Source organism: Ambystoma mexicanum, chromosome 12, assembly GCF_040938575.1.
Source record: "Ambystoma mexicanum isolate Mex_15411 chromosome 12, UKY_AmexF1_1, whole genome shotgun sequence".
NCBI lineage: Eukaryota > Metazoa > Chordata > Amphibia > Caudata > Ambystomatidae > Ambystoma > Ambystoma mexicanum.
The window spans coordinates 1,095,607,784-1,095,624,187 of NC_090936.1; the positions used below are offsets into that span (position 1 = coordinate 1,095,607,784).

Genomic DNA, 16,404 nt, shown 5'->3' on the forward strand with positions numbered 1-16,404 from the left:
ATCAAGCCATGCCTCTCTTGTAACGACCCAACAAGACCATCTTCGAAGAGGAGATAGTCTGAAGAAAACAACTTGACGGGCATTTTGCTTCAGAGACCAAAGATGCGCTCCAGGTCAAGGAGCGATTCACGGCACTCTTCTTCGACCTCATTTCAACAAAAATCTAAAAATGGGTGCCATTGCTCATCGTTCTCATCAAACTCCTTGCCTGACAGGAAGAAGATATGCTTCATGAGTAAGTCTGCCTCCAAAGCAGATTGGGAGGAATTCCGTCTTCGAATGATGGAGGTGTTCTCAAAGGCAGAACCGCAATGTCCTTCAAAAGAACCAGAGACAGCTTCCTACCCCATCGTGCCTCATAAGGCCGACCGGGAGTCATGAAAAACGACTTCTCCCATGTTAGGGGAGTGTTTCTGAAGTCTTACTTGGAGGTAAGACTTTAGTGAGCTATCCCAGTCGTTTGTTGATCCTCAACTCTTAGTATCAGTCTGTACTAGCTCAGGACCTTGGTATAGTGGCAGAGCGGTTAGGCTTATCTTAAGAGGAAGATGGGAGCTGCAGGTAAGTACACTGAACCCAGTAAGTTAAGTACATCAAAGAAACACTTATATGTATATTAAAATATATATTTATTATAGTTACACAAGTCACTGTTAAATACTTGGCACAATAAACCATCACACCTAGCTATACGTTTCAATACTTTCAAATGGCCACTTCTTAGTTGGTAGTTGTTGAACGCATACAATTGTTATAGGAGTTTGACAGTTCTATCGGTAATATTGCGCACCCACAAAATAATACAGTAATTGTATTTAGACTGCATACACATGTAAGATTGTGATTTCTGGGGAGGAAACCTGTTGGCTAGTTTTATCCTAGTAGAGCTTCAGGTTGTAGAGGCTGTTTTGCAGCACAGCAAGTCTTTCAAAGTCAGCTAAAAGGCAGTTCGCAGCGACTTAAAATCTTGCAAAGCAGAAGGAATCAAAAGTTCCTGTGGATACTTTCTAGTCTCTAAGAAGGAAGATACAAGAAGGCTTAACCAACATTGGACACCCTGTGAAAGGACTTGCTAAAGGGACACAAGCAATGGTTTCAGTCTGAGGTAAGAGTGGGTTGCCCTGGACTGGAGCGACTTTATGGAATCAGGTAAGCAATACCTTTTTCCCCACAGTACCTTTTGGTTGGAAGAAAATGTTTATGCTGGATGCTATGCAATGTTGCATCTCTGGACCTGACCTCAGGGTTCCTTGGTCTGATGACTGAAGGCAGGACAGTGGATGGGATCCCTCAGCAGCATTCTCGAGGGTAGACTTGGGGCACGACTTTCAGCAACTTCTTGGTTCACTCTGCAGTTTTTATGCCTTTTCTGCACCACCAACAAAGAACTCGATTAATCCGGTCAATCTTCTTTGCTTCCTGCTGTCCCGCACTCTTGAGGGGGTCAGGGCGAGTTGGATCAGATCCCTGGAGTGTCCTTCAGGGCTCAGCAAAGATTGAGACGGATTCGGCCTTTCCACGATGATGCACTCGAAATGGGTGGCAGGTCTCCTGGTATTGGGGTTTCCGCAGCTCTAGAAACTCACAGGACCTCAGTAGATGGCTCAAATCAAAGGTTGTCTTGGGACTGGTTGTTCCCACCAGCGAAAGGGTAGGAGTTGTCCTCTTCTGAGCTTCTCTGTCGTGGCCAGGACAGCAGTGGTCCCTTCGCGGTGTTGCAAAGGGTCTGCAGACGTCTTTAGTCGTCATGTCCTCATGGCTTCTTTCGCCTCCTCCAGAGTCATCCTTAATGTCTACCTAAATGGCACTATCATGGTCCAAGATCCTCAGGCCAATCTCCTCCTCTTCGATATGCGCTTCCCTCGCCTTATCAACTTCCTCTCATCTCCAGCTGTCCCCTCCTTTCACTCCTTGGCTAGCTTGCCCACTTTTTCCTCCTCTTCTGCCACTCTACAGGCTACCTCCATAACTCTGCAGGGCGTACCTCTGATTTGTACTCCCCCCCCCCCCCCCGTAAGTTCTTTAAGGCTGGCAACCTTCTTCATCTTGCGCCACTCAACTCTCGCTCTGCTGTCAAACACTCCTCTGACATCTGCCACCTCCTTGAAGAACTGGACCTTGATGTCCTCGGTTTTACGGAGACATGGTTCACGGCCAGCTCTGTCACAAGCTTTGACACTCTATTCCCTGAGGGCTACAAGATCCTCTCCGCACCCAGTCCTGATCTTTCCTGAGTGGATTCCCGCCACTATCATCCCAATTCGGATTTACTCCTCTTTTTGAATGCCTTGTCCGAAGGCTCTCAATCTCTCCCAGCCACTCCCTTACTGTTGCTACTCTCTCCCGGCCCCCCCGGGCAAATCACCTCATTTCTCTCTGAGTGGGCTGACCACTCCTCCTCCCACCTGGCATCAACCACTCAACTCGTCCTCCTTGGTAACCTCAACATCCACCTCGATTCTCCCTGTCCCCCCATCTCTGCTCTTTAGCAACCTCTCCGATTCCCTCTCCAGCCTCCCCTCAGGCCCGACGCACTCTGCAGGACACACACTTGATGTCTTGATCTCCCCCCGCCTCCCCCTCTCTATCCCTCTGACCACTCCTCCCTCCTGGAGTGACCACTGCCTTCTCTCCTCCCATCTCACACTCTCTTCCCCCCCAGCCAACCCCACCCCAACCCTGCCACTTACTTTCTCGGACATCCGACCTATGAAGCGTGTGTCAGCGGAGGCTTTCACTGCCATCTTCTCTCCCCCCCCCTCCTCCTCCTCTGTCTGATTCACACCCCGACACAACCCTGTCCCTTCTCTACTCTTCTATCGCTGATACTCTTGATGCTCTTGCCCCTGTCATGAGGATCCGCTTGAAGCCCAAAGCCAAGTGCAATTCCTGGTATGACTCCGACCTAGCTACACTTAAACAGAGGTGTAGGGCGGCTGAGAGCAAATGGAGGGCTACTTGTTCCTCCTCTGACAAACAGGCCTGTCGCCTGCTCCAAAGGCAATACCGACTCTCTGTCCGCACTAAGAAGAGAGCCCACATTCAAGCCTGTGTCTCTACGGCATCTAACAACTCTGCTGAACTCTTTAAAATCTGCAGGGAGCTTGCCAACCCTGCAACAGTCTCCACACCCTCCTCCACCCCTCCTCTTGCCTCCCGGGCTCTCTGCAATGCCCTTGCCTCGCACTTTATTTAAAAAACTCAGGACATTCTGTCCACCCGCTCCTCCCCTGCCCCCCCATTCCCGCTCAGTCTGTGCTTGCAGAACCCCCTTCAATCCCTCCCACCTTTCTTCTCTTCCTTTCCATTTTCTCCCCTGACGAGGTCGCTAGACCAGTCCGATCTATGAAAGCCTTGTCAAAACAGGTTCATCCCTGTTCCTCTAAAATCATCAAGGACCACATTGACACCCTCACTCCAGCCCTTGCCGATTTTTGCAACCACTCCTTTGCCTCAGGATCTTTCCCCTCCTCTCTGAAGCATTCCCTTGTGCATCCTCTTCTCAAGAAACCCACAGCTGATCCTTCCTCTCTGGCTAACTATCGCCCAATTTCCATAACCCCCTTTCTGGACAACCTCCTGGAAAAGCTGGCCATCTCTCAGCTTAACCTTCATTCAGAGTCTGTTGGCTGTCTCCATGACCACCAGTCACGCTTCAGAGAGGCCAGAAGCATGCACGGAAACTGCTCCCCTGAATATCTGTGAAGATCTGCTCTCCAACCTGGACTCCAACATTCCCTCTGTCCTCATCCTTCTTTATCTCTCTTCTGCCTTCGACACGGTCAACCACACCCTCCTGCTCAACCGTCTCCATGATAACCTGGGCATCACTGATCAGGCTCTGGCCTGGCTGACCTCTTTCCTCTCTGACCAACACTCCCAGGTCCAATTGGGGTCCTTCCTATCATCTATCTTCCTCTCTACCTGTGGGGTTCCCCAGGGGTCTAACCTCTCAACTTGGCTCTTCATCCAATACCTGCCAACTCTCGCCCACTGCATTGCTATTTTCTGCTCAAATTTCCAGTGCTACGCTGATGACACTCAACTCATTTTCCGGCTGCCCTCAGCCACCTCCTCTCCCTCTCTCATCTCGGAGTGCCTTACTGCCATCCAAGATTGGTGTGCCGCCAATGATCTTTGTCTGAATGCCAGCAAGACAGAGATCCTCCTCATCGGCACACCATCTCCATCCTTCTCCCTCACCCTATGGCCAGCCTCCCTTGGCCCCCCTCCTACCTGCGAGGCTAAGAACCTCAGGGTCATCTTTGACTCCACACTTTCTTTCTCCGCCCATATCTCTGAGGTCTCTAAAAAGTCAAACTTCCTACTGCACCTCCTCAGAGGTACTCTGCCTTTCCTCTCCTTCCCTCAGAAGCTCACTGTCTCCCAAGCTCAGGTTCTCTCTAGAGTGGACTATTGTAACAGCGTCTTTCTAAATCTACCTGCCTCTACTCTCTGCCCTCTGCAACTTATCCAGAACAGGACTGCGAGACTTGTCCTTGGCCTCAAGCCCTGGGATCGTATCTCTCCAGCCCTGAAATCTCTCCATTGGCTCCCAGTGGATGCAAGGATTAAATTCAAAACCCTCTTCATTGTCCACAAGGCTTTCTGGGTCCTGGGTCCAAAATACCTTCAGCTATCCCTCCGCAAATACCTCCCCCCTCGAGCTCTTCGCTTCTCTACCTCTTAACTCCCTCCAGGTCAATCGTTTTTCAAAGTAACGAGCTGGGGGTAGACCTCCATCTTCGGCTGGGGCCTCCCTCTGGAACAGCCTCCCTGCCAATCTAAAACTTGAGGAAAACCATCTCTGTTTCCGGAAGAACCTCAAGACCTTCCTCTTTGCTTCCGCCTTCGCTCCCCCTCTCCCCTGCAGATCTGCTCTCTCTTGGCACTGTGCACCTGGCCACACTCTGTCCCCTGGTCCCAGGTACCTGCTCACCCTGCCACCCTCCTGCACTGCCTCCCGGCCACTCCTTGCACTGGGAACTGTATCTGTACCCTTACAGATTGCCCCCACCCCCATTTTTCTTCTTTTTCTGCACTGAGCAGACTTACCCAGTCTGCTGCCTTAAACACAGCACTTGCCACTTGCTGGCTGCACTACCACTGTTTATTGCCCCCATTTTCTATTTATTTTTTATGTATTATTATTTATCTGCTCTCCTCTGCTCCTCACTTTCCACTCTCCCCCTTCCATGCACTTTTTCCCTTTTCCCATTCCCATGCACTTGCGCGTTCTCAATGTCACTGGGCCTAGTAAGTTTTCTTTGTGTTGTGTTCTCCACTGTTCCCCTCCCTCGCCTAGTCGCTCTCTGAAACACTTGTGTACGAGCGCGATACAAATGAAATATCATATCATCTTCGGTTACTTCAGCTTCCAGTGGCCAACTTGCTTTTCACTCGAGGAACCTCACCTTTTATACAGTTCCAGCACACACTCCTCTGCAATCTCTCTCAGCAATTTACAGAAAGGGGTGTTTGGCTGTCCAATCAGGACAGCCAGACCCGAACTGGGAGCTGTTTCTTTTGCAGGCACTCTGGCAGACAAAGGACAGGGGGGTGGAAAACTCATCCCCAACTTCCTTCCTGCCCAGACACACTGGAGCCTAGGCGGGTGCACCCAAGGGCCCAGCCAAAGGCAGAACACACACACTGATCTCCCCCTCCCAGAATGGTAGAAGAAGGGCTAACAAATATTAACCACGCTAGAATTGGCAAAAAAAGAAGGGAGCCCCCATGTTGGTACTTGGGTGCCTCAATTGTGCACTATCGAGGCTATGGACATAGCCTGCTGTCCAGAAATTACACAATAGTTGGTGGAACACGTCCACTGCCACCAGCCATAGCTAGGAGATTGTCTATGTGACTAAAGAGTCACAGGAGCAGAGAGAAGGGGGATACTAGGTATCCCTTTGGCACTCCACCTAAGGTGGTGTGTGCCAATCTCTGACTATAAAGTTTTAGAAGAGATACAAAGTAAGAACTGTAGTTACTGTATGATAAAGAATAGATTCTCAAAGGAGGCCCCTAATGCTTCGCAGCTACACTAAGAAGGAGCGGTGTGCTGCAATAGTAAAACACCGATGCCTTTTAACAGTTATGGAGAAGACTAGCCTCCATAGTACAGGTAGAATACAAAGAATCGCGCTCTAAAAGACAGATCCCAAAAGAATAAATGAGTGGAAAAAAGACTCCACTCTTTCAGGGTTGAAGAAAAAGGTCCAGAAGTCCAGCAAAAAGTGATGGATGTTTCACTAGGAGAGGGGATGAAGCATAAACATTATAAATCTCACTAACATCGCACGTCCAAGAGTCTGAATAGTTTGTCCAAGAAGCATCCTTGAGTGGCATCAATGTTGTCGTCATCACGAGAAAACTCAAAGCGATACACGTCAATGCAGTCAACTCCCAAACAGTCTCTTCTGGAACCATACACGCTCCTTCTGCAGGAGATTATCTCCCTGCTGCAGAAAGGTGCTGTGGAAAGGGTACCAGTTGCAGAGCATTACCACAGTTGTTACTCCTCCTATTTTCTTGTTCCCGATAAAGATGGTGGACTGCGACCCATTTTGAACCTGAGGTGCTTGAACAAGTTCCGCAGGAAGACGGATTCAAGATGGACTCTCTCGCAGATCCTCCAGGCCCTTCAACTCTACGACTGGGTGGTGTCACTCGATCTTCAGGATGCTTACTTTCATGTGGCTATACATCCCAAGCACAGGAAGTACCTGAGGTTCGCCATTGGCAGTTCTCACTTTGAGTTTTGAGTACTGCTTTTCGGGCTGACCCCCACCCTGAAAGTATTCATCAAGTTGATGGCGGCGGTAACAGCAAATCTAAAGTGGGGAAGGATTCATATCTTCCCTATCTAGCCAATTGGCTGATCAGAGCGTGTTCTTCCGAACAAGTTCTAGAACATCTAAATATCACCTGCCACTCTTTTCCCAAACTGGGCTTCTCCCTCAATTTCAAGAATTCCCAGGTGACACTTTCCCAAAAGCTGCAATTCATTGAAGCGGTCCTGCACTCTACCTCGGGAAAAGCTTCAACACCATTCCCCCCACCGAGTTGAGGGATCAGCATATTTTGCAATGGTTCTGGTCAGCTTGTAAATGGTGTTTTTCTTTTGTAAGAATTCTGCTCCTTGGTCGTGGATTGCTCTGTGTATTATGCACATTGTTTTCAATGTAATTTGTTTTTTGACTGGCAACTAATGTAGAATCTTTAGTGCTGGATGTGCTCCCTTCGTGAGAGTTTGAGGAGAAGACTGGCAACCGGATCCTGTATACTTTGCAGTTTCATCAGTAGATAATCTGGCATTCCGAGGTATGAGCTGTTGGCGTAGTCTATCCTGGACATGATGAGTGAGATGATTGCCAGTGTTCTGTGCGTAAAGGTGAAAAATTGTAGAATCTTTTTGATCGTGTGCAGATGGAAGAAGCATTTCTTGATTATTTCATTTACTTTTAGTCCTAGGGTAGGCTCGTTGTTAGGATTGCAAGTTTTTTGACTATCCCGTATGGCATGGGCATTGTTTCTAGTTCTGTGGGCCATGGGATGAATTGGTTGCTTGACTGGTTTTTGGATGTATTCATGATTTCTGTCTTGCCCGGGTTGACTTTGAGGCTGTTTGTGCTCATGTATTCATAGAGTTCTTTGAGACAGTCTACTAGCGTTGTGTTCTACTCTTGTAGATCTTCGATTTTGTAGATTTGGGTGTCATCTGCGTAGTTGTTCCAGGTGAGGCCGTGCCTTTTGAAGAGGTTGATTAGTGCAGTCATGTAGATGTTTAAATGGATTGGGGATAGGGAGGATCCTTGTGGTACTCCACAGGTCGCTTCCTGTGGCGTGTATTTGAATGGATTTAGCCATATTCTTTCTGTTTTTTCAGATAGGAAATATTTAATCCAGAGCAGTGCTGTGTTGGTGATCCCTATTTCTTCTAGTCTCTTGATGAGGATGTTGTGGCTGACTGTGTCGAACATTGCAGAGAGGTCCAGTATTATCAGTGCTGAGTTTGTTTTGGAATATGGGTTGGTCTTTAGGTCATCCCAGATAGACAGAAGTGCTGTCTCTGTCCCTCTCATGGGTCTGAAGCCGACTTGTGCCTGTTCCAATAGTTGGTGGTTTTCTATGTGTTCCAGTGTTGTTGCATCCAGGTGGGTTTCGCATCTCATTTATGATGTTGAATAGTTCTTTCTGGGTGTTGATTGCTTTTGTGATTCGGTTGTCATAGTATTTCTTTTTAGCTTTTAGAATTTCTTTTTTGTATACTCTAATTTGTTTCTGAAAGTTTAATCTTTTTGCCTGGTCGTAGTTCTTCCTCCATTCTACTTTCCGGTTTGTTTTTTTCATTGTATTGAGGTGGGGTGTAAACCATCTTGCCACTGCTTTCTCTTGTGATTGGATGAAAGGTTTTTCCGGTGAGATGCTGTACATTGTTTCTGCAATCCATTTCTGGTCTAGTTCTGCTTTTACGTCTAGGTCTGTTCCGTCTAGGTATGCTGTTGATGGTTTCTAGGATACCAGTTGTTCTTTAAAGTTACTACTTTTGATGGTGTTCCAGTTTCTTTTCCAGATCACAGGGAGCTTTTAGGGCTGTTTGAATGCTTAAGCCGGTAGTTGGATCACAAATGGCATGATGAGGTGGTCACTCCATAGAATTTGTATTGGTGGCGCATTTGAGATCAGTTTTTTGTTGGCGAAGATTGCGTCAAGAGTATGCCCTGTGTGCGTCTCTCGTTTAACCATCTGGCGTAGTTTCATTGTCTTGAGCTGCTTGATTAGTGATTTTTGTGAGTTTGCGTTCTCTTCTTCAAACCATATTGTAGTCACTGAGAATTATCAGGTGATTGAGTTTGATGGCCAGGTTTGTGCTGGCTTCTATGAAGGTGTCTACAAAGGTTGCTTCATAGGTCGGTGGTCTATAGAGGAGTATGAATGTGAGGCTTGTTTTTAAGTTAGCTGCCTGATGAAGAACGAGGGATTTGCAGTTTCTGATGTTAGTTGGGTCATCTGTTTTTATTTTCAGGTGTTCTTTGTAGGCTATTGCCAGTCCTCTTCTTTTTCCTTTTCTGTTTACCTATGTGCATTTGAAGTTGCTGGGTAGACAGAGGTGTTGTGTGACTTTGTAGTTGTCATCTAACTAGGTTTCTGTGACGAATAAGATGTCTATTCCACCGTCATAGAGTAGATCGTAGATTTCTCTAGCACGTTTGGACATTGATCTTGCTTTGATTAGATTACTGTATTTTTTTAACCGTGCTTTGTTTTGTTCTTGATGTCGTTTTATGGTGGTCTTGTTGGCGGGTTTCCCTGTTGCTCTCAGGATGTGAGGTGTGTTCATTAGGGTCTGCTTCGTAATTGAGTAGATAGGTTTCGTATTGGGTTCCTGACTTCTTCTGGTTCATCTTCTGTATCCCTTTGCAGTTGCTGTTGGTGCCCTAGAGTTTTGGTGATATATTGAGTGAGGACCGACTCCTTCCAGATGTTTCTGGTATCTTCCTGTGCAGTACTGGTATTTTAGTTGAGCATCTAGTATCATTGGTGGTTGTGAATTGTTTTGGTGGGTGGTCCATCGCGAGGTATGGTGTTATGTATAGAGATGTTGTTTTACTTTAATATATTTATAATGCGCACCAGGTGAACCCTGAGGCTTAAGTGTGCAACATAAAACACATAACAAGCATACCGGGACAAATGTATCAAACAGAAGAGAGCACAATAACAACGCTGTCATGTGCATCAGCCCTCATCTAAAAACAGAGTCCCTTCTTTTGGAGTTTGTTCTATTTTCTGTCATGCTTATGTGTATGTGTTCCGTAGTGTCTTTGTTTGTTGGCGTGGTCCCATGGTGTGTTTCCATTTGATGTATTCTTTCTCCTAGTTTTCTCTTGCATCATTCCGTTCTGTGTCATGGCATATTGTGGTCCTTTCGAGTCTACAAGTTTAATGAGTTTGCTTTATAGTGTTTCGGTTGCAGTGCCCACCAGCAACACTTTCCTGAGTTTTGTTTGGGTTGTAGTTGTCCTTCAGCTTCTTTGTCGTTTTAGGTGGTCTGTGCTTATGGACAAGGGGGCATGGCGAGAGGGTAGGGAGGTGATTTTGAGGCAGAGGTGAATGGTGCTTCCTGGGTACACGCCTTGGGTGTCCTTATCCTTTGGGCTAGGTATCCCTAGATTCTGAGTATTGTGGTGGTGGTGGAGCACCTAAGGTTTTGGTCCCTTACTATGTGGAGACTTAGTTCTGCTGTTTCACTCGGAGCACAGCTGTAACGCTAGAGTGCTGCTCTGGCTGGATCCAGTACAGGTGGTGGAGCACCTAGAGCTGGGAGCGCAGTGCTGGATGGAGGGAAGAACGCCTACATTTCTAACACAACAGCACATGCAAAACATCTAGATTCGCAACTCCTGGTTACCTGGCAGAGGAGTATACCAGGCAAATTGCAAACCTACAAGAAGTGTCAACAGAGGACAGTATTGTGAGCAAAGAAGGAACTTGTGTTAAAGAAGGACTTACAAGGCTAACAAGCTGTTGTGGGCCAAGAAAGACACAAAGAACTGTTAGACCAAAAGTCATTGTCATACCATTGAAGAATCCAGGCAAAGGGAACCACCCTCTAGAAGCAAGGTTTTGTAATCTTGGAGAACATTTACGTTTGAGCTATTTGATTCTTTATTTATGGACATGTCAATATTCACGCTGCCAAGGAATGCCAAACACTCGAGAAATAGAGACGCGCATCTGTTTGGATTGGTCGTTGATTAGCCCACAGAGGGCCTCCTCTGAGATGGTGACCTTCCCAGTGAAATGCCACCCTGTCCGTTTAAACTATAATGGACAGGATAGAGGTTCACCTGAAAGAGCAAAAAATACCACCAGGTATTCACCAGGCTGCAAGAAAATGAAGGACAGTTTTATTATAGGAATATGCTTGAAAACATAAAGCAAATAAGCTGCTAGACAATAACCTGGGTAGACTGGGAATGGGCTTTAAAGTAAAGAGGATGACTGGTGGCAAAATACTCCTAATTTGGATGATATTTGTTGGGTTTCCCTCATAGAACAGAAAAAAAGAATAAAGGGGCAATGCCTAGGCGAAAGGAGGAAGGAGTTAATATGGTTAGTAAGGACCTGTATTCCCGGGCGGCTCAAGGGTGCTCTAACGTGAGACAGAGGGCACTCTGGCAGTCAGCGTAGCATCCGAAGTTCAGAGAACCCTGTCAGTAAGATGGAAATCTTGAAACCAAGTCTATCACTGTAAAATACAATTGGCAATCCATGGAGCTGTATTTGTTAACCAGAAAATCAGCAAGTACAAGAAAATTGTAATCCTAAGGCAAGTTGTTTCACAAGGCAGGGGTCGGTAACAGCAGATAGAACTCAATCGAAATACAGGGCACGTCGCTATACAAAGCAAGGGTCGGTAACAGCCGAGCAAAATATAGAAACAAGAGGCAATGGAACAAAAGGGACTTACTTTAATCAGAAGCTCGATGCCTCTCTTCTTTATGCTTCCGTGTTGTGTGCCTGATGTTGTGACTTATGCGCCACGTACTGGTTGTGTGTTGAGCAACCAAGGCAACGTTATAGACGCTCAGAAGTCTAGGAATGTTATGTATTTGATGCCGCAGCATTTGTGCAGGTGCCACGGCAACCACCACAACTGTCGGAAGCGCTTCGGGGAAGCGAGCTGCTTACGTGAATGGTGGACACTGGGTCCAGGAACCGGAACCCTGACAGGATACTTTTTGCCATTACCAGGTTTAAAGCATTTCCCTTCTTGCTTTGTGTCTGTAGTGTGAGGGTCAGGATAGAATGTTTGGACGCAAGGGCAGCTTTTGATTTGACATCCTGTCAGACATATCCTTCGTTTTTGCTTTTATGTAGGGAAACTCCTCTTCAGAGCAGGGTCAGAGAGGAATTTTCCCAACCTGTTTAAGTTAATAAGTCTTTAACCAAAAACTAGACAACTTTGTGTCCGGCTTTCATTTCGGACCCCTCATACTACACATAGATCTTGTAGAGCTGAGGGCATTCCGACTAACACTGATGGTCTTTTTGCCTTCTGTATGAGTGAAGAACATCCTGATAATGACGGACAGCGGCAATCGACCTAGTGCTTTTGTGGAGAGGGGTCATTTTTTTCCCCTGTGTTCCTGGCTGTAGATACCTTTTTTAAGCCCGAAGGAGGAGCTGGCTTGCAAGCTGCAAGTGTGATGGAATGTCATGCCTTCCCCAGTCTGGTGCCTGTGGGAGCGCTGGCGGGCTCTCCGTCATTGATTTTCCCACCACATTGTGTGACGGCGCATACAACGCGGTCTAGTCTTTTTCAAGATGTCCGCCGGCAGAAGGTACTTCCATTTAGTACTCCTGGCGGCCAGCGCGTTTCAACCATTGTGCTTTGCCTTGCTTTTGTTTGTACGCTCTGACTCCCTTGGCTTTGCTAAGCCCTGTCCTGTCTTTCTTCCGCCACGCTTACGTAGCAGATTCTCTCTCTCATTCTGCTCTTTGCTGTGCTTTCGTGCACCAGGATTCCCTCCGCTCTCCGCGCATGGCACACTGTCCTGTCCAGGTTTCTCCATTTCCTCTGGTGTACTCTCTCGCACTATCCCTGCATTTCTCACCGGTCTCCCGGCTCTCTAATTCTCTTTCGTTTTCCCTTTCTATCTGCTGTCCATACACAACGGCTGCCAGTGTTTTCTCAGGACTCAGACTTTCAGCACAGTCCTCCTCTTCATTGAAGTGTCTGCTCTTCTCGTGTTACCCTTTTATCCCCCTTCGAGAGGAACACTTACTGGAATTCTTTGGCATTCTACTTTTGGACATACTAAGGGAGTGACTTTCCATCTGATACCCTCCACAGCTACCACACCTGGGACTTCTGTATACTCAGGAAACTACTCCTCTCTCCAAACACTAGAAGAACATATTGCAGGGTATTTTGTGCCTAAGCAGGCTTTTTCCCCAACCCGGCTATTTCGGGAGTGGGGTCACAGGCTTGCTTGTAGTTTAAGTAACCATTGTGGCGTCTTCCTGAGGTAGATCATACCTTCATTTAAAAAAAGGACTACCGCAGGAAGAAGGCACCAGCAATCAGCTCCAGTAGCTCAGGTGAGGAGTTGGGGGAGGATTCGGATTCAGACAGCGAGATTGACACGCGAAGTGCGGTCGCTTAAGTCTTGCAGTCCAACGGCAGTGAAGTGAAAGGTAAGTGAAAGAACACTTGGTGATTGGCCGATGAGAATTATTTGCACCAGAAAAGGTGGACAATGTACACTTTAAGAAGTAAAACTGTGCTGGGGGTTTCACTGAAGGAGTGTGCGATCCCTCCTCCAAATGAACTTAACACTCAGAATGGAAATAACCCACCTATTCCATCTACTCTCGTTGATATAGATATTTCTACTTCTACTCTACACTTTAGGATACCAGACCCATTCATATCTGATTTGCAAGTTTATTTAATGCCAATTGCTTGCACCAAACTGGAAGTGAACAAGATGTTTACTACAAAGATAACAAATTACTTTTCAAAATCTGCCCCAGCTAAAGACAGTAAAGATAGGGCAGGGTTTGGATTATCTCATCCCTCCGACATACTGGATACTGAGATATTGGCTTGCGCGTAACAGTTAGGAATACCGATTTGTCAGATATATCGGTTATATCTTCTTCTGCTTGTGAAGACTCTGATTCCCTGTCCTCCCCTTCCTCCTCACCTCTGATCTTTCGATGTAAAGCAAGCTTCGGGTTATCTTGTGTTCGAGTCTTTCCCTTTTTTTTTTTTTTGCAGAGAAGGACGACCGTGAAAGGACGCCACAGTGACACCCAATGGGTGAACTGTGACTACCCTCTTCAGCCGTTAAACAGCGGGGAAAAAGCCAGCGGCATAAAAAAACCCAGAATGCTTCAGCTAAGAGATGAGTGGACAAGGAATATCCGGAGATGGTTAACCTGGGTGTAGGTCCAGTAGTAGAAAGTCTGGATAGCAACAATACAGTACAGGAAAAGGCAGGCAATCCGTTAGGCAAGCAGGAGTCGGTACACCGGAAGTACAAGAAAACGCCAATGGGGATGAGGCAAGGCAATCCGTTACACAGAAGGTGGTCGTTACACGGGAAGGCAACTCTAAGGTAAAGACTGGGAGGAAAGAAATGAAAGAAGGTAAGACTGAAGGAATATGAACACCAGACGGGAGGACGGGACAGGGGGAAGATGGGAGCGGAAGGTAGAAGGAGGAGGGTCAAGGAAAACGGAGGCGAGAAGATAAGGTGGAAATACAAAGAGGAAGGACGGGAGGAAACGAGGCGAGTAAGAGAGCAAAACACTGATGAGCGAAGTGCAAGGAGTACGGCAGCGCAGGCGATCAGGAAAACTGTTCGTTGCAACGCATCCGACCCCGGAAGTGAGTGGCTTATATACGGGCGTCGGAATGCGTAGAAAAAGACTAGACTCGTACTCTGCGCTTCGTTGTACGTGAAGGAACCAGTAATGGAGGACGCAGCTTCCATTTAGTCCAAAGCCGCCAGGTTCCTTGAGGTGTGACACGATTACAGATTCAAGTGCTGCCATTTCACACACCGGACCAGATTGTGAATGACAACATTGAATCTTTTAAACAAGTCGGTGCAAGTGGCTGAGACTTCAGTTTTAGGGGTGAAAAACAAAGTTGTCACACTAAATGAAGAGTATTGGACAGTGAATTAATAATGGATGCCATGTTAACTAGGCTGGAGTAGTAAATGTGGGAGGAAAGAGTCTGCGAGATGGTGGATAATATAATGCAAGCCTCACTCTCGGCCTCGCCAGACCTAATCCCAGGTTTATCTTCAAAAGCACCCAATGATTCGTCCTCCACTTTTTCTACATATTGTTCGCCCCTCAGAAGACTGCAACAACGTCCTGACATGCCTTCAGTGGAGTCAATGCTACCCTGACCAAGAGCGTGACACCTGAAGAGGTGATAGTAACCAAAACAGGTTTTTATTTATTTGACACTAACAGAAAACTAAACCAACATTTTTACAGACTGCGCCATGGCGCTGAAGGTATGCATATTTGTGGGTTAGTATGCAAGGTGAAACAAACAGTTTCTTACATATGTTGTTGTAAATGATAAGACATTTAGCCTTGTCGACACACTATTTTGTGTTTCTGGTTCGGTGTGAATGACTGGTGGCTGTGGCTGAAGAGATGGAACAGCGTGGATACACCAGGTACCGAACGGTCTTCTAAATGTAGAAAGAAGTTAAAAAAAAAAAGTCAAACAGTTTGAGGTGCAGCAGAGGAACTATGACCCTAGCACAGTCACATGAAAAACTGAGAACAAGTAAGGTCCAAAGGTAGGACCCTCCTGTCCTCTGCACACTTTACAATGCTGAAAATACAGCCAATTCTTATTAGTAAAATTTCACAATGATGTAAAGAGAGAACACCAATAGATACACAACAAATTAATATAGAAAAATATAGAACATAAATGTCTTCTAAAGAATGGACAGTCCATTGGGAGCTGACGCGTTTCGAGGTGAAGACCCCGTCTTCAAGAACAGAGGTGTAGACAGAAGGAGAAATGCAGAGCGAGAGCAGGAAGTGTTGTGGAGACGCCTGAAGCCGCAAAGGAGTCCCTTAGTGCTCAGCAGCTCGATGAAACAGCATTTTTCAGACCGGGACCTGAGGGGAAGCAAGCGTGTGACCGCGGATCCGCAAAGGTAGCCGGAAAGGCCATCTGAAGTATCCTGAGTGGAAGGCCAACGGCTAGGGCCACGGTGAAGAAGTGTCGGCAGGACCGGTGACACTGGAGAGTACCAGTGAGTCAACCCAAAGCAGGTGGGGACCGCAGGGCGTTCAGGCAAATGCGCCAACGACAATTTCAATCTTTTGAGAGTACTGATACAGAAAATACAAGATGCTTATTTGAATGCAGAAAAGGCAAAGTACAGAGCAAAGGCCCAATGAGACACAAATGCATGATCTGAGTTTTCACCACGCCTGCATGGCATTTTCTGCCTGAACTAGGGGCCTAAGGAAACTCAGGCAAGTTTTTAAAGATTGGTCCCGCTCACCTTTGAGGAATGTCAACAGTTGTTTGGTTTGTCAGAGGGAGAGAGATTTAGTAATGCACAGCTTCGCCACTGGGTGAAAGCCCTGTTGGACCACCTGATCTCCGAAGACCCTGAGCAATTTATCAGCCCTTAAATTAGTGGGACCAACTAGTCTTGACGCCTTTCGAGGATCCAGCTGCCCTGAGCCTTCGGAAGTGTCTTTGGACCACCCGGTAGAATGACCAGCTCTCTCGTGGTCTACCTTATGACCACCTTACTTGCACCCAAACTCTGGTAGTCACTGGCTTGTGGTACGAGTTGCTTTCCCGACGAACTTTGGCATCCCGGCGTCAAGTAA

The 16,404-nt window shown here is 46.9% G+C and overlaps 1 protein-coding gene across 7 annotated transcripts in view; it reads left to right on the forward strand.

The window, feature by feature from the left end:
• The window catches only part of TASOR2 (transcription activation suppressor family member 2), a 1,665,218-nt gene that overhangs the window by 1,282,334 nt on the left and 366,480 nt on the right, over positions 1 to 16,404 (forward strand). The window lies entirely within an intron of this gene.